Below are 24,967 nucleotides of genomic sequence, written 5' to 3' on the forward strand. Positions count from 1 at the left end.
GGCAGGCGGCCACGGCCTCAGATTCGCGGGCGGTCCCGGGCCCTGGAGGGCACCCCGGGCGCCCCGGGCCGGAGCCCGTGGCCGGTGCAGCGGGCGGCGAAACTCGGGCCGCCTGACCCTGACGGACCCGGGGGTGGGGGCGGGGTGGGAGGCGGGGGTAAGGAGGGGAGGGGACGCGGCCGAGGGCCGAGAGCGGGCGGAGGGGGGGAGTGGAACGGCGACGCCGGGGGGGTGTGGCCTGCGCCTGACGGACAGCCTTTCGGACCACCCCCCCGAGGGGGGTCCTGAAGGAAGGCAGATGTAGCCAATGGACGTGCCCGGGGCGCCGCGGCCCGCCTTTCCGGCCAGCCAATGAGGGCGCGGAGGGCGGGGCCTCTCCGGGCTGGGCCGCACCGCCGCCTCCTCCGTCTCCTCCGCCTCCTCCTCCTCACCAGCGCTAAACCCGGGACTGGACCGAGCGGAGTTGTGCGTGTTGCCGAAGGGGGGTGGGCCGGGGGAGGGGAGGTTCGTTCCGCGGAGCCGCAGCCAGAACCGGGTGAGGCTTATCCCCGCTGTCTTTCCAGCCCAGGTCCGCCGATAGTGGGGGTGGCTGGGAGCAGCGCAGCCTCGGGAGGAGGAGGCGGAGGCGGAGGCGACTGGGGAGGCGGAGATGGGTGAGGGCAGCCTCCGGAGCCTCCCACCGACCCGGGATTAATACCCCGCGGCGCGGCCGCCGTCGCCGCTGCCGCGTCGGGGCCTCGGGGTCTCCTCCGGGCTCCGCTCATGTCACAGGCGTCTTCGCGTGCGGCCCGAAGGGCTGCGAGAGTGAGGGCGAGGCCGGGAGGGCTGGGTGAGGCGGACGCCAGAGGCGGGGGTCGCTCGGGGGGCGGGGGTTGCCCGGGCCGGGGCGGTGGGAGGTCGCGGGGTATTTTTCCCTTTCTTTCTTGCGGGGGGGGGGGGCGGAGGAGGTAGAAAGGTGGGGGGAGGGGCGCCTCAGTTCGTTCTCCCGCTCTCGGGGCTGCGCTCCCACTGTGTCCGCGGTAGCCCGAGGTCCCCAAGTTTTTCGGGGCGAGGGTGCTGCCTCTTCCCCCACCGGGTCCCCTCCGTCGCTCTTCTCTTCCCTGGGCTGCGCTGCGCGGCTCTTGCTCTTCACGTATTGTTTGGCTGGGTCTCTAATGGCGGACGGGGAGGCAGCGCTGCCGGTCGCCGACTGCAGGGGGGGGGGGGGCAAGTCTCGGGCCCAGGGCAACTGCTTGGGGCAAATATGGGAGATAGCAGCCCAGCGGTGACGTGAGCCGCCCCTTACCTCCGAATTGGTGCCCCGAGTGACGGGGATGGCGCTGGGTGGGCAAATTTAGGAGGGAGTACAATTCCCCTGCTGGCGTCGAGGCAACGTTTTCCCTTCCCCCCCCTCCCTTCCCAGTAGCAGGCTTGGTGCCCTCCAGCCTCCTCCCTCCGGATTTTGCCTTTCACGTGGGCTTTGGTCCCAGATATATGTTTTGCGCCGTTTTGCTCCACTTTACGTAGGAGGGGATTGTTGGTCGCGGGCTGTGGAGTAATAATAGAGGGGCCAAACCTCCTTGACCTCTTACTCCCTTCTCGGCCTCCTCTTGGTGGAATGGGCTTTGGTTCTCCCACCTGGTTAGATGTTCCTGATCCATTTGCCATTTTTCCTTTTACCCCAGGACCAGGAATCGCCTTCAACCCCAGCTGGTGCATCTTTGGCAGAAAGTGAGGAAAACACCCCCATTGTGAGTCCTTCGCCTCTAATTTGTTGCTCTTAGAGGACGTGGTTGGGTTGTAGGGGTTTAGCCAAGGGACTTGTCTATCCCCGTTGTTTTGAGGGGGAGGAGCCTTTCCTTGGGTGGCAGCTGCCCCCGGGGTGAAGCCTGGGTAATGGCTGGTGAGGCAGCTGGGAGTGGGCGCTGCTGTTTCCACCGCTGCAGACATCTCTCCTGCTGCTGCAATACCAACCTCAGCAACCAGACGACGGGCTCCTGCAGCTGCTCACGTTACCCGGGAGGAGGGGTGGTGCAAAGGAGGGCATATTTCTGGTGCCCTCTAGAGTTCCAAAGTGGGAACTGAAGGTACTCGTTGGAAATGCTGTGCATGCAACCATCTTTAACACTTTTTCTTCCTTGACAATGGATAATTGATTGTAGGGATTGGAAAAAATAGGCTCCCTGAACTTTTTGTTTGTGTCTAATTTGAAAGACGAATTTCGACTCTTAGGGCTCATGAGTTGATGGACGGCGCCAAGTCCGCTCTTCTAGTGTTCTAGCTCATCCAGGTGGTTGACCAACTAGTATGCTGATGACACTGGTCCACTGCTCCAGTTAAATCTCCCCCCGCCCCGTCTTCGGTGTTGATTGGTCTTCACTGGAGCCATTCTTGGATGTGTCACCTGAGTTATTGTTTAATGCTTGTAATCTGTTGGTTTTAAGGAAACGGTCTTGTGATATGCTAGGTAGTAGAATAAACATAACTCGTCAGTTGAAATTAGTTACAAAATATCAACGAAGCCAGCACTCTGGACACATTGTATTTCCTGAGCTCTGGTCACATTGTATCTCATGGACAGTTGCTATTGTAACTTGTAGATTTCTGTCAGAGGTGACATAAATACAGTAGCTTATGCTTAGATATTAAGTCCCTAATGGTTCAAAAGATAGCTAATCGAAGATGAATATTTGCCGAATACTGATTACGAATGCTAACGTGAGGATGTTAATGTATGTTTTAATACACAACATTCTAGACACACTGCAGGGCCCTTTCATGTATTACTTCCTTTAATCTTAGCAGTTATCCTGCGGAGTAATGAAAATAGCACATATTGACCCCTTAGTATATGGCAGTATAATTCTGAGTTTAAAAAAAATGTTTGTTATGATAACTTAAATTTGTGAGTGAGGATAGTATGCTGAACCTTTGTGTGCCTGTTATTTATATTCTGTGATTATCAACACATATCCAAACTGATTTCTAATATGCATTTAATAATTTAATCCTCACAAAATGAGGTCCTCTCTGATAGTGTGACACTGTGAGAGATCAGTGATATAAGTAGTTTATATTCCTAATTTGTAGAGGAGGAAACAGAGGATACCCAGGTAGAAGGAGTATTAGTATAAAACAGGCAGTTTGATTACAGTGCCCAAGTTTAGCTCCTGTGCTGTCCTGTTTCAAAGTACTTAATATTCTTGTTTTACACATTTAGAAATTGAAACACTGGAAGAGCCAAGGTTAGAATTCTCTCAGCTTCTGTCTTTTCCTAGAGAAGAGTGTGTAAACAAATAGCAAATGTTTGAATCTTACTGAGTATGTTTTTAAAAAGTTCTAGAACCGCAGTTGTCGATTAGATTATTTTACTGTCTTATTTAAAAACCGTATTTGAATCAGAAGTAATATGTTCCCTTTTTTCAGTATGTCTGTATACATTTTAGGGTCTATAATTGTTTCCTAAATACTGCAACTTGAATGAGTATAACTTGTCTCACGAGTTTAAAGCTCTTTTCAGATATTAGATCATTCAGATAAAATGGATCAAGGATCAGATCTTTCACATAAAAGGGCAAAGCTTATATTATTAACACATAGTTTCATGAAAGATTTAACTTTGTCATATTTTTTTCCTTTGTTCTCAGCTGTGATGTGGGGAAGGTTGGTAATTGGTTTATATTTAATAGACATTTGGGGAGGAGGACGTAGAAAATGTATAATCTGGATTATCTGTAATGTCAACACATATATAGTAATGAAGGCCGTGGTTCGTTCTGATAGTACCAAAATGTTGTCCTTGTTCTGCTTAATGATTTAGCTCAGAATTTAAAATTCCTTTGCTTGAAAGACACCAACTAATGGTGCTTTAATGTGCCAGATAGTAAGATGAAGATGACATGATTTTTAATTGACCTTGGCTAAATAAGTTCTTTATTATACTTACTGTCAGACACTTAATGTGAGTTAGGTGCTTTTATGTGTACTTATGAAGTGTTTTGGCAGTTAAAAATACGTTGCATATTAATGGCATCTTTCTTCAGAGCATCCTTAACAGTATGTATTCCCATCTCCTGCCTGCCCTTTTAAACACTTGGAAGAAAGATACAGGGTGGTTTCTACTTTTCCCTGTTATATATATAATCTCATGGGCTGTGGTGGGACAACCCCGTTTCACTCAGATATCACACAGGTGCTGACATGAATGTTTCAAACTTGCGTGATACGGAGCTTAATGTACCGTCTTTGTATAACAGTGTTATTAAAGATTCTTCTATTTTGCCCTTGTTTGAGGTACATAAGTGCATACTCTTAATACATTTGAGACAAAGTCTTAAAATCAGATGGTATGGTATATTACTGTGATGGAAAGAATATATATGAAATCCTGGAACACTCTGTTCGTTGTCAAAAGGCGTATAATCGGAAATTTTATATTTTTTGTTTTCTAGGCGTTAATATCTCTGTCTATCCCCTTAGCAGTGTTACTAATGTACATATTATTATATTGAATAATACTTATTTTAAGAAGATTGACATATTCAGTTTGCCTGTATTTTTTAGGTGAGCACAGTGGATTCTCAAATAGTATTTTGTGAAGGACATTTTAAGTTAGGAAACAAGCATAGAGATTACTTTGTCTCTGCATTTCCCATTTTTTAATTTCAGTTTGTTAATTTTCTCCTGTTCCTGTGAGATCATAGAATTGGGATTAAAAAAAAAATGTTTTTTTAATGTTTATTTGTTTTTGAGAGAGAGAGACAGAGTGCCAGTGGGGCAGGGACACAGAATTTGAAGGAGGCTCCAGGCTCCGAGTTGTCAGTGCAGAACCTGACAATGGGCTGGAACTCAAAAACCGCGAGATCATGACCTGAGCCGAAGTTGGATGCTCAACTGACTGAGCCACCCAGGCGCTCCTGGAATTGGGATTTTAGACTTGAACAGGAGTTTTGAACTATTCAAATCTAAAAGTTCTCATGCGCAACTAATCTGTAAGACCTATAAAGTCTGTGAGAAAAATTGCTGTTGGATAAATTCATGAGTTTGAACTATGGAATTCTGGGTAATAACTAGCTTGTTTTTTATTTTGGTTTGGCAAGAAAATTGTTTTACATAGTTGCAGTTGCACATTTTTTAAATCTGCAACCTGTTTTTTAAACAATTCACTTTGTAATCTTAGGTTTCTGTTATTAAAATAGAAATGGGAAGGGAATTATGCGGGCCAGCACCATTCACATACTTAGTAATAAGATAAGTTGTTCATCTTAAAATGTCTTAAAATTTGGATCGCAACACATTTTGAGCTTATCTATTTTATTGCATATTTTAAAATCTATTAATTTTTTGCCTCAAGTGTCATTCAACACTAGTAGCACTCTAGAACTGCAGAAAAAAAATTGTAAACCAATGGAGAAATCTATTGTAGAGTTAAAAATTGATGTGTAGAGAGGTTTGCAAAATCACTTGGTCACATGATTAGTTTGGGATTTGTTCTTAGTTCTATTTTATTTTTAACTTCATAGCAGTACATTGAAAGAAGTAATACAATTGAATAAAAATTCATGGTCTTTAATTTGAAAGAAGGATATGACCATTGGGGTTTTATTGTTACTGATTTGATTAGTGTCCTATAAGTATTGATATTTACTGTTACAAGATATGATTTAAGAGTAAACTTTGGATATTAGGATAAGTAGGTAATGAATATTTCATAGCTCTGATTTAAGAAAAAACTTCTGAATATGTGTTTCATTATCCTGTTATCTAGTTTTTGTTTATCCTTCTTGAAGAGTTACATTACTCTTAAAGAATTTTAACCACTCTTATTTATTTCTTTAATGTTTTTATTTATTTATTTATTAAAAAAAAGTTTTTTTAACATTTATTTATTTTTGAGACAGAGAGAGACAGAGCATGAAGGGGGGAGGGGCAGAGAGAGAGGGAGACACAGAATCTGAAGCAGGCTCCAGGCTCTGAGCCATCAGCCCAGAGCGTGACTCGGGGCTCGAACTCACGACCGCGAGATCGTGACCTGAGCTGAAGTCGGACGCTCAACCGACTGAGCCACCCAGGCGCCCCTTATTTATTTTTGAGAGAGCATGAGCTGGAGAGAGAGAGAGGGAGACACAGAATCTGAAGCAGGCTCCAGGCTCTGAGCTGTCAGCACAGAGTCTGATGCGGGGCTTGAACTTGTGAACCAGCAAGATCATGACCTGGGCCAAAGTTGGGCAGTCAACCAGGGTGCCACTAACCACTCTTTTAGTGTCAATAGACTGCCAAGGGTCAGGTTTCTCTTCTCCAGAGGGTTCTAGATTTTTTTTTCCTCTGGTGTTCTTAGTGAATTCAAAGATCAAATTTGTTACGTGAATTCAAAATTTAAAGGTTAAGGGATGCCTAGGTGGCTCAGTTGGTTAAGCGTCTGACTTTACCTCAGGTCATGATCTCGCAGTTTGTGAGTTTGAACCCCGCGTCGGGCTGTGTGCTCACAGCCCAGAGTCTGGAGCCTGCCTGGAATTCTGTGTCTCCCTCTCTCTTTGCTCCTTCCCCACTCACGCCCTGTCTGTCTCTCTCTCTCTCCTTCAAAAATAAACATTAAAAATTTTTTTTAATTAAAATGTTAAAAAATATACCTAAACTAATAAAATGTTATATGTCAATTTGATCTTAAGTTTTAAAAGGTTTTACAACATTTTATTCTTAAATTATTAAATATTTTAGTATGATTCTGATATTTAAAATTAATATTAAATTGTAATTTAAGATAATTGTAATTGCCTAGGAGTAGAATTGTTGCAACCTCATTAGAATAATTGAGAATGATATTATAATTCTTAGAGTAAACTTCTTTTTAACTGTACGTTTAGGTTGGATTAAAAAATACTTAAATGGCTATCTTAAGTAGGATTGTGGTGCTTACTTCAGATGGAAGAAAGTTCCCAAAATGTGACAGAATGAGACAAATTCTTCAGTTTTTTTACTTTGTGGCCGTGCCATGTGTATATTACTTTTGCCGTAGTCACCTAGATAGAGCTGTTGTCTGGATTTAGTGTTACAAGAATTTGGAACTGATATTATGATTCTGTAACCAAAAGACATTAAAGTTTGAGACTTATTTTTTGTAATACTACAACAATTTTATAATTTATTTCTAAGAAGCATGTCTTTTGACTAAGAAGAGGGATGTTTCTTGGATTATTGAGTTCACTGGACCAGATTGAATATAGTTTAGGGTAATCAGAAATCACTTATTAAAAAAATTGTGTATTATAACATTTACTATATATCAAGTAGTTGTACAAAATGTGTTCTGTTAAGAGTTGGCCAGCCCTCTCTTTGCCTCAGTGCTTGGAAGAGCATTTCATTTAGACTTCTAATGCTATATTCTAGGACTTTAATTTGGAATTTGTAAGCTTTTGGTTAGGCCAGTGATGATCAGATTAGTTAATTGTGTTTCCAGTTCTATAGCATTAAAGAAATGTCAGAGTAGAAGTAACAATTCAGTGTAAATAAAATTTTAAGGGGTACCTGGGTGGCTCAGTCAGTTAAGCATCTGATTCTTGGTTTTGGTTCGGGTCATGATCTCATGGTTTGTGGGATCCAACCCTGCGTCAGGCTGTGCACTGGCAGCACAGAGCCTGCTTGGGATTTCTCTCTCTTTCTATTTCTGCCCCTCCCTGGACTTGTTCTCTCCCTCCCTCCCTCTCTCTGTCTCTCAAAATAAACATTAAAAAATGAAATTTTTATTTTATCCTTTTGTTTTAGATCTCTGTATTATGTATCGTCATATTTTACCTATCTATCTATCTGTCTATCTATCTATCTATCTATCTATCTATTTATCTATTTATCTATCGAGAAGAGAGGCAGGGAGAGGGAGAATCCCTAGCAGGCTCCGCACTGTCACCTTGGAGCCTGGCGTGGGGCTTGAACTCATGAACCGAGCTGAAACCAAGAGTCGGACACTTAACTGACTGAGCCAGCAGGGCCCCTTTATTGTTATATTTTAATTATTTCAGTTTATTTTAATTAATTCTGGCCCTCACATGGTATCTAAATTCTTACATGTTCATGGTTCTGTTTCTAAAGTAATGAAAATTTTGTTTTTGTTTCAATTTTATAAAATCATTACTATAAAATTCTAGTTTTAACTTTACAACTTTAATTATTATGCATATTGTCTCACTTTGTGTTTTTAATTTTGTTTGAGTCTCTTAATATTGTATAGTTCTGGTTCTTAAGTTTTAACTCTTGCCTAGGAAGTCCTGTCATTCCAGTTTTATGTTGCATATCAAAGAGAAGCTTCTGTTTAAATTAGTCTTTGTCTTTCATGACCCTGACTCCTGACTTCTATGATGCCTTATTTTCTTCATTTGTATATCACATTTTCCATCCTTATGTCCTTGCCCAGCTGTTTTCATCCTATCTTTCTCCTGGATTTAAGTGTTCATTTCTCTTCTTCATTTCTAACTCCTTTTGCATTTAGAAAAAAAATACCACATAGTCTGTGTACTTTTTTTGCTGTACTTGTATGAGGCATATCCAAATTTTAGTAAACTTTTGAATTTGCTGAGATCATGGAATGTGGGTGTGGTTCTAGTGGTATGTTGGGGCCTCACATGGAAGGGGAACTAGTGGGACTTAATTTTAGAGTTTTTTCTGCCTAAAATTTTTATTTTTGTTACTTGATGTTGCTAGGGGATTTGCAGTGTGACATGAGTTTGAAGACGAGAGATTTGGGTTCAAATCTACCCTTACGAGGGAATTTTTGGGTTGATGAAAGTTTTCTTAAACTAGATTGTGTTGATGACTGCATAAGTATATAAATTTACTAAAAATTTTCACTAAAATGAATAAATTTTTATCACATGCAAATTATGCTCTGATGAAACTGTTAAAACCAATTTTGCTCTACCATTTATTTACTAGTTTGTGATCTCTGGTAAGTTATTTAACCTGTGAGCCTTGGTTTACCCATTTGATAAATCTGTATGATGCCTGCTTTTTTGTGATTGTTATGTGATAAGAATTAAAAATAATACAGAGTATATGACTGGCCAATAGATGTGTAGTTAACAGCAGCTAAGATCTATAATCCGTTTGAATGCACCAAATATCATGAGTTTCTTGCCAGTAGACTCACTGAATTGAATGCTCATCTGATAGAAGGAATTCTCTTTATCTTCACTGACTTCTCTCTGCCTGCTCCTTTGTTGGTCTATAAGAATGCTAAAGTGCTCTAGACTTCAGAATCTCTACAGAATCTTTTGCACATCTTCTGCTTCAGTTTCCCATACTTTTCAAAAGAAATTTCACTGATTTCACTCAACACTATACAGATACTTTTTTTGAGATCACTGGTGATTTAATAGTCAAATCCTTAAGTGCTTCATTTTTGTCTTAATTCTGTAGCATTTGGAATTAAATACTCCTTGAAACTCTTGATTTCTGGGTCTGTGAAGTAACATGGTTTGATATTTCTGACCGTCTCCTTCACCTACCCTCGTTAGACTCTCAAATGTTGAGACCTTTAAGTGTTCTTTTATTCTAAGGCACTCCACTCTCTCTAGTTTTGTTTTGTGTGTTGACCATAGTCCGCTTTGTTAGATAATAGGGATTTATATATACAAAGCAACTTTCATTCTATTCCTTATTCCAGTCTACAACCAGATTAATTTTTTCTAAAACCCGGTCTGATCACATCTCTTAGTTTGTAAAAACTTCAGTGATTCTTGTTGGCATGTGAAACAAAATAGGAACTAAGCTTTAAAACCCTTAAAAAAAAAGCAGTTAGGAAATGTCATATGTGATTTTTAGGTAGGTTCTCTGTGTTCATTTTGAGGAGACCATCCTGTAAATGAATGAATATAAACGATGCATAATAGAAAATATACAGACATGAATAGTTACATGCATGTCAGAAAGGACAGTTCTTTCCTTATTTATTTTTATTTTATTTTAGAGAGGGAGAGAGCATGAGCAGGAAGAGGGGCAGAGGGAGGGAGACAGAATACCAAGAAGGTTCCATGCTCAGATGGGAGCCTGACTCTAGGCTCGATCCTACGAATCTGGGATCATGACCTGAGCCAAAATCAAGAGTTGGTCGCTCAACTGGCCGAGCTACCCAGGCGCCCAGAAAGGAGTTTTTAATACTTTGGTTATAAAAATAAAACATGCCCTAGTGGTGCCCGGGTGGCTCAGTTGGCTAAGTGTCCAACTTCGGCTCAAGTCATGATCTCATGGCGCATGAGTTCAAGCCCCACGTCGGTCCCTGTGCTGAGAGCTCAGAGCCTGGAGCCTGCTTCGGATTCTGTCTCCGTCTCTTTCTGCTCCTCCCCTCATGCTCTGTCTCTCTGTCTCAAAAATAAATAAACCTTAAAAATAAAAACAATAAATAAAACGTGCCCTTAAGTACTAAAATCTTCAAGTACTAAAAAAATGTGGTGGAGAAAATGGAAGTTCCTCCTAATCCCATTTTATATGAGATGTTTCTGTTTTTAAATGTATTCCTATAATTGTTTTCTCTGTTCAGCATACTAATATTTCGCATGTATACTATTATCAGTAATTGACATTTTCTACACAAGTCTGACATTCTTGTAATTCCTTCCCTATCCTTAGGTTGCAAAAGTCTTCAGTTGATTAATGTTTGAATTCTAGTGGTTGGTATATTAGAATAGTTCATGAGTCTCAGTTCTTTGTGATTAAGGGATGGTGTGTAATGAAAGGTATGTGGACTTAGGCACAAACCCTGGTTTTGTACCTAACAGTTACAGTATACCATAGGAAAGCTACCTGATTACACAAAATAGCTTACTCATGTGCCAAATGGGGTAATAATAATATATTTAAGATACCTATTATGAGGTATATTTTAAGGTAGTTGTAATGAGTATGGTACCAAGTGTGTCTTTTAAAATTGGTAGTTGTTATATTAGGTGTGTGATAAAATTCAGAGACAAAAAAGTAGAACTCAAGTCATGAAGGGGCTGAAGAAAAGGGATAAACTGAAATAAGACTGCCTCTGCTTCAGAGTTTCACCTATGTATTAGACAGTTTAAAAAACAAAAAACTGTGGCCGTTGGGTGGTCAGTCAGTTGAGCGTCTCACTTTGGCTCAGGTCATGGTCTCATGGTTTGTGAGTTCAGTCCCCACATTGGGCTCACTGGTATCAGCCTGTCAGTGCAGAGCCTGCTTCGGATCCTCTGTTCCTGTCTGCCCCTTCCCTGCCTGTGCTCGCCCAAAAATAAATATTTTTTAAAAAGTAAAAAAAAAAAAAACCAACTACATTGAATTGTAAACGATAGGTAGGATTGTGTATTTACTTTCCATAATTTGTCTACCAAGGAGAAGAAAACACAGATTTTCTTTGGTATACTCCATGTTCTTTTTGTATTCCTTTCATTTTAAGAGCAATCAGTGAATCTCTGAGGAACATATCTCTAGGAAAGAATTCTAGTAATAAATTGAGTCTTAAAAAACACAGGGAATAGGTTTTTATTTAGTAGTAATCTGTATTGGAAAAGTAGACTCAGTACCTGAAGCTTTTTTGAATCTGTGGTTTCATTTGCTTATTGATGCAGTTATTGTGTCTTTAGGTTAGATAAGTCAGTCTTTTTTTTTTTTTTTTAAAGTAGGCTCCATGCTCAGCATGGAGCCCAATGTGAAGCCCAACGTGGGGCTTGAACTCACTACCCTGAGATCAAGAGCTGAGCTGATACTAAGAGTTGGACGCTCAACCAACTGAACTACCCAGGCGCCCCCCCCCCATTTATTTATTTATTTATTTATTTTTAGTAAGATGGGTCTTAATCATGGGACTTTTGCATTCATGTAAAGAAGATATATTCTTTTTAAAGCCATTTACTCAATCGCGTTAAAAAACATTGGGAAACAAAGTGATTACACTAGATCATAGATTAGGAATACCAAGTGTTTTAAGAATAAATGAATGTTTGTTTCCAAATTAACATATGTAGTTGAAGTTTACTTGTGTTGTTGTAGATTATAAATTATGTTTGGAGAAGGAAGTGTGGGCTTATTTAGCTTCTTTGGTTAAGGGTTAAAGAAGCTAGGGTAGGATAACCTTTTATTAGGGTCTAAGATTAACCATGTTACCAATTATGTATGTTGAGTACGGAAGTAGTAAAAAGTCATAACCAAAGATACGGGGCAGATTTCAGTTTTTCATCTTTTGAGGACTTTATTTTAATTTCCTATTCTGTAATGGGTAAACTGAAGCTCAAGGGTGAAATGATTGTGCTTTGGACAACAGGAAGGGAGGGGGAGATAGAGTTAGAATTCACTTGTGGGGAGGTAATAATGGGATAGCAGAAAAACAAAACAAAGAACAACCCAGAAAAGTTATTTGTTACCTTCCTTTATTAGAGAAAAATAGTAAATTTTGGCCAGACATTACATTAAGTACGGAGGATGCAATAATAGACAATAAGGACATAGGTCTTTGCCCTCATGGAACATACAGTATAATGGGGGATACAGATGACAAAGTAGACTAAATTACAGGGGCCCTTGGGTGGCTCAGTCGGTTGAGCGTCCGATTCTTCATTTTGGCTCAGGTCATGATCTCATGGTTTGTGAGTTTGAGCGTTGGTTCCAGGCTGTGTGCTGACAGTGCAGAGCCTGCTTGGAATTTTCTCTCTCTCTCTCTCTCTTCTCTCTCTCTGCCCCTCCCCCACTCGTGTCTCTCTCTAAATAAACTTTAAAAATCGAAAAAAAGCCCATAAAATTACAAATTGGATAACTATAGCTGAGGAAATGTGTGTGATAATAAGGGAGAACTTACTTAGACCAGGGATGATGGGTTAATTAAATGTTTGACAGAGAAAGATCTTGGGAGAGTGACATTTACCTTTAGTTTTTTAAGTTTTTATGTAAATTCCAGTTAGTTAACATACAGTGCAATATTAGTTTCAGGTGTACAATACAGTGATTCAGCACTTCCATACCTCAGCCAGTGCTCATCACAACAGGTGCCCTGCTTCATACACCATCACCTGCTTCACCCCTCCCCTCCCGCATCCACCTCCCTTCTGGTAACCATCAGTTTGTTCCCTGGAGTTAAGAGTCTGTTTCTTGGTTTGTCTCTTTTTTCCTTTTGTTCATTTTTGTTTTTTAAATTCCACGTATGAGTGAAATCATACGGTGTTTGTCTTTCTCTGACTGACTTATTTTCCTCAGCATAATACTCTAGATTTCATTCTTTTTTATGGCTGAGCAGTACCCTACTGTGTGTGTGTGTGTACCACAACTTCTTTACCCATTTGTTGTGGACACTTGGGCTGTTGCCATAATTTGGCTGTTGCAGATAATGCTGCTGTAAACATTGGGGTGCATGTATGCTTTTGAATTAGTATTTTTGTAATTTTTGGGTAAATACCTAGTAGTGTGATTGCTGGATGAAAGTTTTAACTTTTTGAGGAACCTCCATGCTGATTTTCAGAGTGGCTGCACCAGTTTGCATTCCCCCCAGCAGTGCAAGAGTCTTCCCCTTTCTCCACATCCTTGCCAACACCTGCTGTTCCTTGTGTTGTTGATTTGAGCCATTCTGACAGGTGTGAGGTGACATCTCATTGTAGTTTTGTTTTGCATTTCCCTGGTAAGTGACGTTGAGCATCTTTTTACATGTCTGTTGGCATCTGTGTGTCTTCTTTGGAGAAACGTCCTCTCATGTCTTCTGCCCATTTTTTAATTGGGTTATTCATTTTTTTGGGTGTCGAGTTTTATAAGGTATTTATTTAAACACTTTTAAATGTTTTTATTTATTTTTAAGAGAGAGACAGAGCGCGAGCAGGGGAGGGGCAGAGAGACAGGGAGACACAGAATCTGAAGGAGGCTCCAGGCTCCATGCTGTTAGCACAGAGCCCCACGCGGGGCTTGAACCCACGAACTGTGAGATCATGACCTGAGCCGAAGTTGGACGCCCAACTGAGCCACCCAGGTGCCCCTAGTTTTATAAGTTATTTATATATTTTGGATACTGACCCTTTCAGAGAGGTCGTTTGCACATACCTTCTCCCATTCCATAGGTTACCTTTTAGTTTTGTTGTTTCCTTTGCTATTGAGAAGCTTTTAATTTTGATGTAGCCCCAGTAGTTTGTTTTATTTATTTATTTTTTAAGTAAGATCAAGGCCCAGTGTGGGGCTTGAGTTCATGACCCCGAGATCAAGAGTTGTGTGCTTTACCAGCTGATCCAACTAGCCCCTCAGTAGTTTTTTGATTGTTTCCCTTGCCTCAGGAGATGAGGGAGTGACATTTAAACAGTGCCTGGAAAGATGTTCAGGAAAGATTGTTTCAGACAGGGGAAGATTGTGTGCATAGGGTCCCTTGAGCCAAGGAGGATCTTGGGCTCTTCCGTGAACTAAAAGAAAGCTTAGTTTAGCAGAACCTTAGTGATCGAAGTGCTGAAATTGAGCCTAGCAGGTAGGCAGGGATCAATCAGGCAGGAATCGGGGCACCTGGGTGGCTCAGTCGGTTAAGCCTCCGACCTTGGCTCAGGTCACGATCTCAGGGTTCGCGGGTTTGAGCCCTGCGTCTGGCTCTGTGCTGACCGCTCAGAGCCTGGAGACTGCTTCGGATTCTGTCTCCTTCTCTGCTCCTCCCTGGCTCACACTCTGTCTCTGTCTCTCTCTCTCTCAAAAATAAACATTTTTTAAAAAGTTAAAAAAAAGTTAAGAATATTACAGGTCAGGGGGAAAATCTTAGGTTGTCTCCTTAGTACACTGGAAAGTCACGTAAGAAGTAATTGGCATTGTCTGATTTCATTTTTAAAAGGATCTTCGGGTATTCTGGGGAATATGGTAGATAATATCAGTAATCCAGCATCAAAATGATGGCGAATTTTTAGGGTTAGAGGGATATCAGAAGAGATGGATTAAAGTGGACAGTTTCTTGAAATGAAAAAACCAAAAACTAGAATTTAAATAAAAACTTGAAAAGAAAAAAAATGGACATTTTCAATATTTATTTTGGAAGTAGGATTGGATTTGGGGGTGACATGACTGGAAGTGAAGAAAAAAGAAATTGAGAATGACCTCCAGATTTCTGGTATGAATAGCTAGACATAGCTGGCAACGACTGGAGGAGTTGCGGCTACAAGAGTGAGAAAGCGAGTTAAAAGAACTAGATGTAGGAAGCAGACAGTTTTGGGCTTTGAAACCACTTGATTGAGATAAATTAAGGAGACTAGGGTATTGGTAATATTTAAAATCAAGGGAATGGATGAAATCCCCACAGAAAGTTAAAATTACTTGAAAGTACTTTGCAGTTAAATTGTGGTCCTATGGGAAAGAAATGATTCCATATGCCTAGAAATTCTGTGCCCTAGAGATAACCTGAATGAGTTAATTGATTATTCATTTATTAGATCAAAGAGATTTTTGTTTAGATTCTATCATAACTCTTGAGTGGATTTTAGTGTATTAGTGATTTTCTATCAGTTTCTAAAACCACAGTAGCATCATTTTGAGTAACTGATGAAGAACTGTTAAAAAGAAACTTTTGTGGCTATATTGTAAGCATCATGAGGGTATTAATCTGTCTGTTAAATCATCAGTCAGTGGTCTCTTGGCCTCTTTCTTCACTTCCTCAGAGATTAGTAGTAGTATTACCAATTTAGTGTTTATTACTCCAGATACTTTTCAGTGCACATACTAATATGTACCCATAAGAATTATAATTTCATGTGTGCATTTGTGTGTGTGCGCGCGCGCGTGTGTGTGCGTTTTAAAAACGTATACTGTATATATCTTCCTGCTACTTGCTCTTCACTTACTGCTATGTTTTCTATATCTTTGAGTTAGTACATAAGGATCTACTCGTAGCTGTTGTGTGATATTTCATTTGGTGGATTTACTAACATAGTTTAGACATTCTTCTGGTGGACAGTTTATTTGCAATTTTTTATAACAGTGCTGCGCAGAATATATGTGTAATAGTTTCTCTGGGTTCATGTGTGGTTTTGCTGGGGGAAATTCTGATGATAGGTGTGAAAATAGGAATTGCTGAGTCAGAGTATATGTTTATGTATTTTAGTAGATAATTGCCAAATTGTCTTCCTCTGGACCACTGTATTGACCGCATTGCCACTAGTTTCTCCACATTCTTGTGAACACTGGATATTACCGAATAATTAAATTTTTGTCAGTTTAATTTGTGTTCTTTCTAAAGTATAGATATCAATTCTTTGTTATATCTATTAAAAATATATGTAAATATAGAATGTATATTTTTTATTTTCTACACTTCTACACCTTCTTGTTTTTTGTTTTTTTGCTATGTAAACATTTTATAAGGTAATGGGAAAAAAATCCATGTTAGTATTGCAAGATAGAATAATTATAATGAATATGCAAGGCTTTTATGAAGGAACTTATAAAATAATACCATAGGACGTATAAGATAACCATAATGGAAAGGCATGCATATGTCTGAATGGGAAGGCTTCAATAATGTCAAAACGTTAATTTTTTTGTCTCTAAATTAATCTCTAAATTCAGTGAAACCCTAATCAATTCCAAGTGTATATGAAAATGGTACCAAATTTAAAAGGTAGAAAGGATAAACAGTGAGAAGGAAGACTTTCCTCTTCTCCCAACTCATTGGCACAGTTCTCTTCCCTAGAAGCAAACCACTGTTATCACTTACTTAGATATTTATCTAGAGATAATATATGCATATGTGTGCATATGCTTCTCTGTGTGTGTATGATGTTTGTGTTTATCCATTGTTCTGTACCTGGTTTGCATTTAATTTAAATGAGAAGTTGTTCCATGTTAGTATGTAAGGAAATTTTTAGAGCTGCCTTGTGTCCAGGACTGCAAAATACTGTATTGTCTTCATCATCATTCAATTTATCAGGCTTTTGAGAGAAATTTAGGGTGTTTCAGTCTTTTTACTTTTCAACAAGTATCCTTTGATGTTTTGTTTTTAAAAAATGAGATAATGTGTCTGTAGGAAGGATGCTTAGAAGTGGAATTGCTTGGTTAAAAATATTTTTTTGAGGTGCCCTCCATAAAAGTTTTCCAGTTTACACTGACTTATGGTATGAGGCTCTTCCTGTACTGTTAAGCCTTTATTTTTCTTAAGTTTTTATTTAAATGTTTATTTTGAGAAAGAAAGATTGCATGCACGTGTGAGTTGGGGAATGGCAGAAAGAAGGGGGGAGAGAATAGACCCCGGGCTTATCCCATGACCACGAGATTACAACCTGAGCTGAAATCAAGAGTCGGACACTCAACTGACTGAACCACCCAGGACCCCTCTTAAGTTTTTATGTAAATTCCAGTTAACATACAGTGTACTATTAGTTTCAGGTGTATAATGTAGTGATTCAACTCTCCTGTACGACACCTGGTGCTCACTGTGACAAGTGCTCTCCTTAATCCCCATTACCTACTGAATCTCCCCCATCCACCTCCCTTCTGGTAACCATTAGTTGTCTATAGTTGAGAGTCTGTTTCTTGGTTTGCATCTCTCTCTCTTTTTTATCCTTTGTTTTGTTTCTTAAATTCTGCATATGAGTGAGATCATAGGTATTTGTCTTTCTCTGACTTTTTTCCCTCAGCATAATACTCCCTAGCTCCATCCATGTCCTTGCAAATGCCAAGGTTTCATTCTTTTTTTTTTTTTTTATGGCTGAGTAATACTCCATTGTGTGTGTGTATAAAGATATGTATATGTATGTGTGTTCATATACATACATACATATATTTATATACATGTATATATATATATATATATATATATATATATATATATATACATATACACACACACACACCACAAGTTCTTTATCCATTTGTCAATCAGCAGACACTTGGGCTGGTTTCATCATTTGACTGTTGTAAATAATGTTGCTATATAAACATTGGGGTGCATGTATGGCTTTGAATTAGTATTTTTGTATTTTTTGGGTAAATACCTAGTAGTGCAATTGCTGACTCGTAGGGTAGTTTTTAACTTTTTGAGGAATGTTTTGATCTTTGTCAATGTAAGCAAAAAGTGGTTTCCCTTTAGAATTTAAATATGCATCTTATAAATATTTCATATATTTAAGAGCCACTGTATTTCTTTTTCTACTGAACTGTGTTCTTTTTTTTTTTTTTTTGCCCTTTATTCTCTTTGGTTGTTGGTTTTATCTTATTGACCGTAGGACCTTTTTGTCTTGATTTTTTTTTTAGGATATGAGTTGCAAATAGTGCATCATTGTAGTATTCCCCCCCCCCCCCCCCCCCCCCCGTAAATGTCTGGTAAAATAAAGGAATGTAAAATTTATCATTTTTTTCTTTTAAGTATACAGTTCAATGGCATTAAGTATACTTACAAATGTTTTGCAAAGATCACCATTATCCTATCTAGAACTTTTTCATCATCCCAAACAAAAATTTTGTACTCTTTAAACAATAATACCCAGTACCCCTTTCCCCCACTTCCTGGTGACCTCTATTCTATCTTTTTGTCTGTATTAGTAGGCACCTCAGATAAGTAGAACCATAAAATATTTGCCCTTTTTGTGTCTGAATTAGTTCATTTATCATAATTGTTTTCAAGGTTTTCTGTGTTGTAGCACGTATCAGACTTTTTAGGGCTGAATAATATTCTGTTGTGTGTACATTTTGTTTGTCCATTCATTTGTTGACAGACTTTTGGGCAGTTTCCAGCTTTTGGCCGTTGGAATAATGCTGGTGTGAACATTGGTTCACAAGTATCTGTATGAGTCTCAGGTTTCATTTCTTTTAGGTATATACCAGGAAGTGGAATTGACTGATCATATGTTAATTCTGCATATAACTTTTTGGGGAACCCCGAACTGTTCTCCATGGTGGCTGTACCCCATTTTACATGACTCTGGCCAGCAATGCAGAAGTGTCCAAGTTTTTTTCAGAAGTGTTCTAATTTTTGTGCATTTTTGCCTTGTTATTGTTTATAAAAAAAGAACTCCTTCCTAATTGCTGTGAAGTGGTTATCATTTTGTTTTTTTTCCCTTATTTTGTTTTAAATTGCGTAAAACACATATAAAATTTACTGTCTTAACCATTTTTAAGTGTATAGCTCAGTAGTGTATAGCTCAGATACCCACATTATCACACAGCGGATCCCCTGAACTTTTTCATCTTGAAAAACTGACACTGTACTCATTAAACAATTCCCATGTATCCCTCTCCTAAGCCCCTGGTAACCACTCCTACTTCATATTTGTATGAATTTGGTTTGTTTAGGTACTTCATGTAAGTGTGATCATACAGAATTTTGTCTTTTTTCACTTCATGTAATATCCTCACTATTCATCCATGTCATAGCACATAATAGGTTTTCCTTTCTTTTTATGGCTGAATAATATTCCATTGTATGTGTATATACACGTTTTACTTAGCTATTCATCTGCCCATGGACATTTGGTTGCCACCTCCTGGCTATTTGTGAATAGTGCTGCCATGACTGTAAATGTGCAAAAATCTCTTGGAGATCCTGCTTTCATTTCTTTTAGATATATTTCCAGAATTGGGATTGTGGTATCATATGGTTATTCAGGTTTTAATATTTAGAGTAACCTTTGTACTGTTTTCTATAGCTACTGCTCCTGTTTTAACCATCAATGCACAAGGCATCACATTTCTTCAACCAGCCAACCAACCAACTGACCAGTTGCCCCTCACCAACAATTACTACTTTTTGTTTGTTGTAGCCATCCTTATGGAAGTGAGATGATATCTTCTGGTTTTGATTTGCATTTCTCTAATTAATAATGTTGAGCATCTTTTCACGTGCTTATTGGTCATTTGTATATCTTTTTTTTTTTTTGTATATCTTTAAGATACAGAAAGTACTTAAGTCTTAAGGCCCATTTTTAAATTGTTTTTGTTATTGACTTGTATGAATTGTCTATATATTCTAGATACAAATCTCTTTATCAGATGTATGATTTGCAAATACTTTCTTTAGCATTTTTTGCACAGAAGTTCTAAATTGTTTTCAGCTTTACCAGTGAATTTTATACTTTTTTTTTTTAAGTTTATTTATTTGTAGAGAGAGACAGCATGAGCAGAAGAGGGACAGAGAGAGCAAGAGAGAGAGAGAGAGAGAGAGAGAGAGAGAGAGAATAGATCCCAAGCAGGCTCCATGCCCATTGCAGAGCCTGACCTGGGGCTTGAACCCATGAACTGTGAGATCATGACCTGAGCCAAAATCAAGAGTTGGATGCTTATTTGATTGAGCTACCCAGGTGCCCCTGAATTTTATACTTTCCATATGTTTTCCTGTTATTTTTATTTTTTTTTTCAATGTTTACTTATTTTTGAGAGACAGAGACAGAGTGTGAGTAGGGAAGGGGCAGAGAGAGAGGAAGACACAGAATTCAAAGCTGAGCTGTCCGCACAGAGCCCGACGCAGGGCTAAAACCCATGAACCGTGAGATCATGATCGGGCTGAAGTCAGACGCCCAACCGACCGAGCCACCCAGGCGCCCCTGTTTTCCTGTTATTATTAGTGCCCTTTTGTTTTAGGTGAGAATTCTCTTTAACATGTCTTGTAAGGTCAGACTAGTGATGATGACTCCAGCTTTTGTTAGTTTGGAAAATTCTTTATTGTCTTCAATCCTGATGGAAAACTTTACTAGGTAGAGTATTCTTGATTGTCAGTAGTTTTCTTTCAGCATAACATTTTTAATTTTGATGATGTCAAGTTTATCTAGTTTTTCTTATATTGCCTGTGTTTTTGATGTTTTGTATCCAGGAAATCATTAACAAGTCCAAAATCATGAAACCTTTCCTTTATTTTAAGAGTTCTATAGTTTTAGTTCTTTAAATGTAAGTCTTTGATCCATTTTGAGTTAATTTTTTATATATGGTGTAAGGGTTCTGTTGCACCTTTTTTTTTTTTTTTTTTTTTTGAAATGACCTTTATCATTGATTGATCTTGGCATTCTTGTGAATTCACCTGACTATCTGGAGATTTCTTTCTCGGCTCTATTGTTTGTCATTGGCCTATATATTTGTCTTTATGTCAGTACCAAGCTGTTTTAATGTACTGTAGTAGCTTTGTAATAAGTTTTGCAATCTGAAAGTGTCAGACCCCTCTGGCTTTGTTCTTTTTTTTCAAGATTCTTGTCCCTCAAGATCCACATGGATTTTAGGATGACACTCTGCAAAAAAAATTTGGGTTTTGTTAGGGATTGCATCAAATCTGTAGATTGCTTTAGGTGTAATATCGTCCTCTTCATGTTAATCTTTTCATCCATGAACATGGGATATCTTTCCATTTATTTGTGTCTTTAATTTTCTTTTAGCAGCGTTTTGTAGTTTTCATAATACAAGTCTTTCAACCTCCTTGGTTAAATTTATTTCCATGTATTTTATTATTTTTGATGTTACTGTAAATGGAATTGTTTTCTTAATTTCCTTTATGGATTGTTCATTGTTAGTGTGTAGAAATGCAACTGATTTTTCATGTTGATTTTGTGTTCTGAAACTTTGCTTATCTTTTCAAAATGTAAGATTATGTCATCTGCAGAAATGATTTTACTTTTTGCTTTTCCTATTTGGATGCCTTTTATTTCTTGCTTAATTGCTCTGGCCAGAACTTCTTGTACTGGTGAGAGTAGGCATCTGTGCGTTCTAATCTTAGAGGAAAGACATTCCATCTTTTACCATTGAGTGTGATGTCAGCTGTGGTTTTTTCCATATGTGGCCTTTATTATGTTGCAGAAGTTTCCTTCTCTTTGTAGTGTATTATTTCTATCATGAAAGCATGTTGTATTTTGTCACAAAACTTCTTTGCCTCAATTGGGATGATGATGTGTTTTTTCCCCCCTTTTTATGTATTAATATGGTATATTATTTTGATTTTCTTACGTTGAATTACCCTTGCATTCTGGGATAAATCCCACACGGTCCTGATACGTAATCTTTTTTATGCTTCTGATTTTCTCCTGTTTTGGGGATTTTTGTATCTATATTCATAAGGAATATTGGTTTATGGTTTTCTTGTAATGTCTTTGTCTGGATTTGATATCAGAATAATGCTGGCCTTGTAGAATAAATTTGGAAGTGTTCTCCCCTTCAGTTTTTTGGGGAAGAATTTGATAGGGAGCAATGTTAATTCTTTAAATGTTTGGTAGAATTTATCAATGAAGTCATCTGTTCCTGGGCATTTCTTTGTTTGGAGATATTTGATGACTGATTTAATCTCCTTGCTTGTAGATCTGTCTAGGTTTTACATTATCTTATCCAATCTAATCTCTACACCCAGTGTGGAGCTTGAACTCACAACCTGGAGATCAAAAGTCTACCAACTGAGCCAGCCAGCTGCCCCTAGATTTTGTATTTCTTCCTAGGGTAAGTTTTGGCAGTGTGTGTATCTAGGAATTTAGCCATTTTATCTTGGTTATCTGATTTTGTTGGCATATAATTATTCATTGTGCTCTCTTATAATTGTTTCTATAAAATCAGTAGTGATGTCTTACTTTAATTTCTGATTTTGATAATTTGAGATTTTCTTTTGCTTCATAGTCTAGCTAAATATTTAATTTTTTCAAAGAATCACCTTTTAATTTTCTTGATGTCTCTTTTTTTTTCTCTATCTGTGCACTAATCTTTATTGCATTCTTTCTGCTAGGCTTGGGTTTAGCTTGCACATTCTGATTTCTTGAAGTATAAAAGTTATTGATTTCGGATATTTTTAAATGTAGGTGTTAATAGCTGTAAGTTTTCTGCTGAGCACTGCTGTCATTGCATTCCATATTTTGATATGTTTGTTATGTTTGTGTTTTGTCTTGTAAATTATAGGAAAAAAGTACTCATAAATTAAAAGTACAGTAATACTGGCTTTCTTTTCATTTATGTAGGTAATTTCACTTACATTCTTTATTTCTTATGGCTTCAGTTTATTCTGTAGTGTGTTTTTATTATTGCCTGAAGGGTAGCATTTCATGCAGGTAGTAACATTTCATGCAGGTAGTAAACTCCTGCTTTTGTTCTCCTGGAAATGTCTTAATTTCTCCTTAATATTGGAGGAATTTCTTGCTGGATTTAGAATTGTTAGTTGACGTTTTGTGTCGTTGTTGATCACTTTAAATATGTCCTCTCACTAGCTTCTGGCGTCCATGGTTTCTGATGAGAAATGAACTGGTAATCTAAATTATATTGAGCATTCATTGCACGTGATGAGTTACTTCTTTCTTAAAACTATCTATCTTTGGTGTCTATAATTTGATTATTATGTGTCTTGTTGTGGATATCTTTCAGTTTATCTGACTTGGAGTTTGTTGAGCTTGTTGGATGTGTGTCATCCAGCATTTGGGGCTTTTTTTGCCATTATTTCCTCAAATATTTTTTCCTGTCCCTTTCGTTCTGTTTATGATACATATGTGGGTATGTTTGGTAATGTTTTGTAGATTCCTCAGGCTCCATTCATTTTTCTTCCCTTTTTCCCTTGCTCCTCAGACTGGATAGTTTCAGTTATTCTCTCTTCCAGTTTACTGATTCTTCTGCCTCTTAAGATCTGCTATTGATCTTCTCTAGTGAATTTTTCATTTGTTATTATATTTTTCATTTACAGAATTTTTACTTGGTTACTTTAAAAAAAAAATTTTTTTTTTAACGTTTATTTTTGAGACAGAGAGAGACAAAGCATGAACGGGGGAGGGTCAGAGAGAGGGAGACACAGAATCTGAAACAGGCTCCAGGCTCTGAGCTGTCAGCACAGAGCCCGACGCGGGGCTCGAACTCCCGGACCGCGAGATCATGACCTGAGGCGAAGTCGGCCCCTTAACGGACTGAGCCACCCAGGCGCCCGACTTGGTTACTTTTTATAATTTGTATCTGTTTGTATTTTCATTTTGATTATGCATTGTTTTCACATTTCCTTTTGTTCTCTGTCAATGCTTTCCTTTAGCTCATTGAGCATATTTAAGATAGTTGATTTAATGTCTTTGACTACTTTTTCCAATGTTTGGGATTTTTCAGGGATGGTTTCTGTCAAATTCTTTTATTACTGTGAATAGGACATACTTTTTCTGTTTCTTTGTATGTTTTACAACATTCTGAGTATATTATGTGTAACTCTGGATGTCTGACTCTCCCAGTCTTCACAGATGGCTGAGTTTTTACTTGTTGAGGGATGGAGCCATTTGTTTTTGACTTTTTCTAAATAACTTTTTAACAAAATGTATATTTCTTGTTGTCATTGAAGTTTCGGTTCCATTATTCCTATGGTGAACTAGTGACTGGACAAAAATTTCCTTAAGTATTGGGGTGAAAAAAAAATGAGATAAAGGGTCATGTCTCATTAGATAGATGCTTTTGGGAAAGAAGCTCCTGCCTATACAGATGAAACCAGGAGAAGATCTGCTCCAGACCACCCAAACACAGTCCCAAATTTTTAGAAGTTCCTCACTGCCAGTCCTCTGACAAGCCAGACTCTCCAGGAATGCAGGATGCTAACCCTATAGCCAAGTTGGGGTGAGGAATGGGGGATGGTTGCCGGTTCATGCATTTGCTCACTTGTGAATGATCAGCGTTATCTTCCTCAGGCACTACCCTGGTGATTAATGAGTGTGTTCAGTGGGGTTTCAGGGATCTATAATTGGTTCCAGTCACTCTGTCCAGCTCAGTGGTTACTTGGGTGGAGGGACCCTTACCTAGAACTTCCCACTTGCCATCTTGTTGATACCTGTCTTGATTTATTTTTCATATTGTACTTAAGAGGACCTATCGCTTTGTTTCTCTGAAAATTTTGTGGTGATCGGGATACTTTTTACCTTATGACACTTGAATATTAACTACAAGTTTAACTTTACTTGTAATTTAGTCATTTCAAAACTTTATTAGGTGTTAAAAGAATTTTACCTTTTTGAGGCATTCAGTCATGATGAATCCATGCTGTTCTGTTTTTCCTCTTCTAACATTTTTTATTGTAAATTTATGTTGTCTTCACTTTATTTTACTTATTGTTTATTTTTTTTTTACATTTTAT

At 38.6% G+C, this 24,967-nt stretch overlaps 1 protein-coding gene across 6 annotated transcripts in view; it reads left to right on the plus strand.

Moving 5' to 3' along the window:
* Nucleotides 1-441: 441 nt before the first annotated feature.
* Nucleotides 442-24,967, plus strand: part of ZMYM2 (zinc finger MYM-type containing 2) — a 103,325-nt gene continuing 78,799 nt past the window's right edge. The window contains exons 1-2 of one of the 6 annotated variants that reach the window (XM_045443884.1): nt 442-535; nt 1,665-1,730. The gene's annotated coding sequence lies outside the window, so the exon portion shown is untranslated. Of the gene's footprint in view, nt 536-561; nt 830-956; nt 1,731-24,967 lie in introns of those variants that run through there. The other 5 variants (XM_045443857.1, XM_045443864.1, XM_045443847.1 and 2 more) reach the window with 5 other exon arrangements.

This window comes from Leopardus geoffroyi, chromosome A1 (genome assembly GCF_018350155.1).
Source record: "Leopardus geoffroyi isolate Oge1 chromosome A1, O.geoffroyi_Oge1_pat1.0, whole genome shotgun sequence".
In the NCBI taxonomy this organism is placed as follows: domain Eukaryota; kingdom Metazoa; phylum Chordata; class Mammalia; order Carnivora; family Felidae; genus Leopardus; species Leopardus geoffroyi.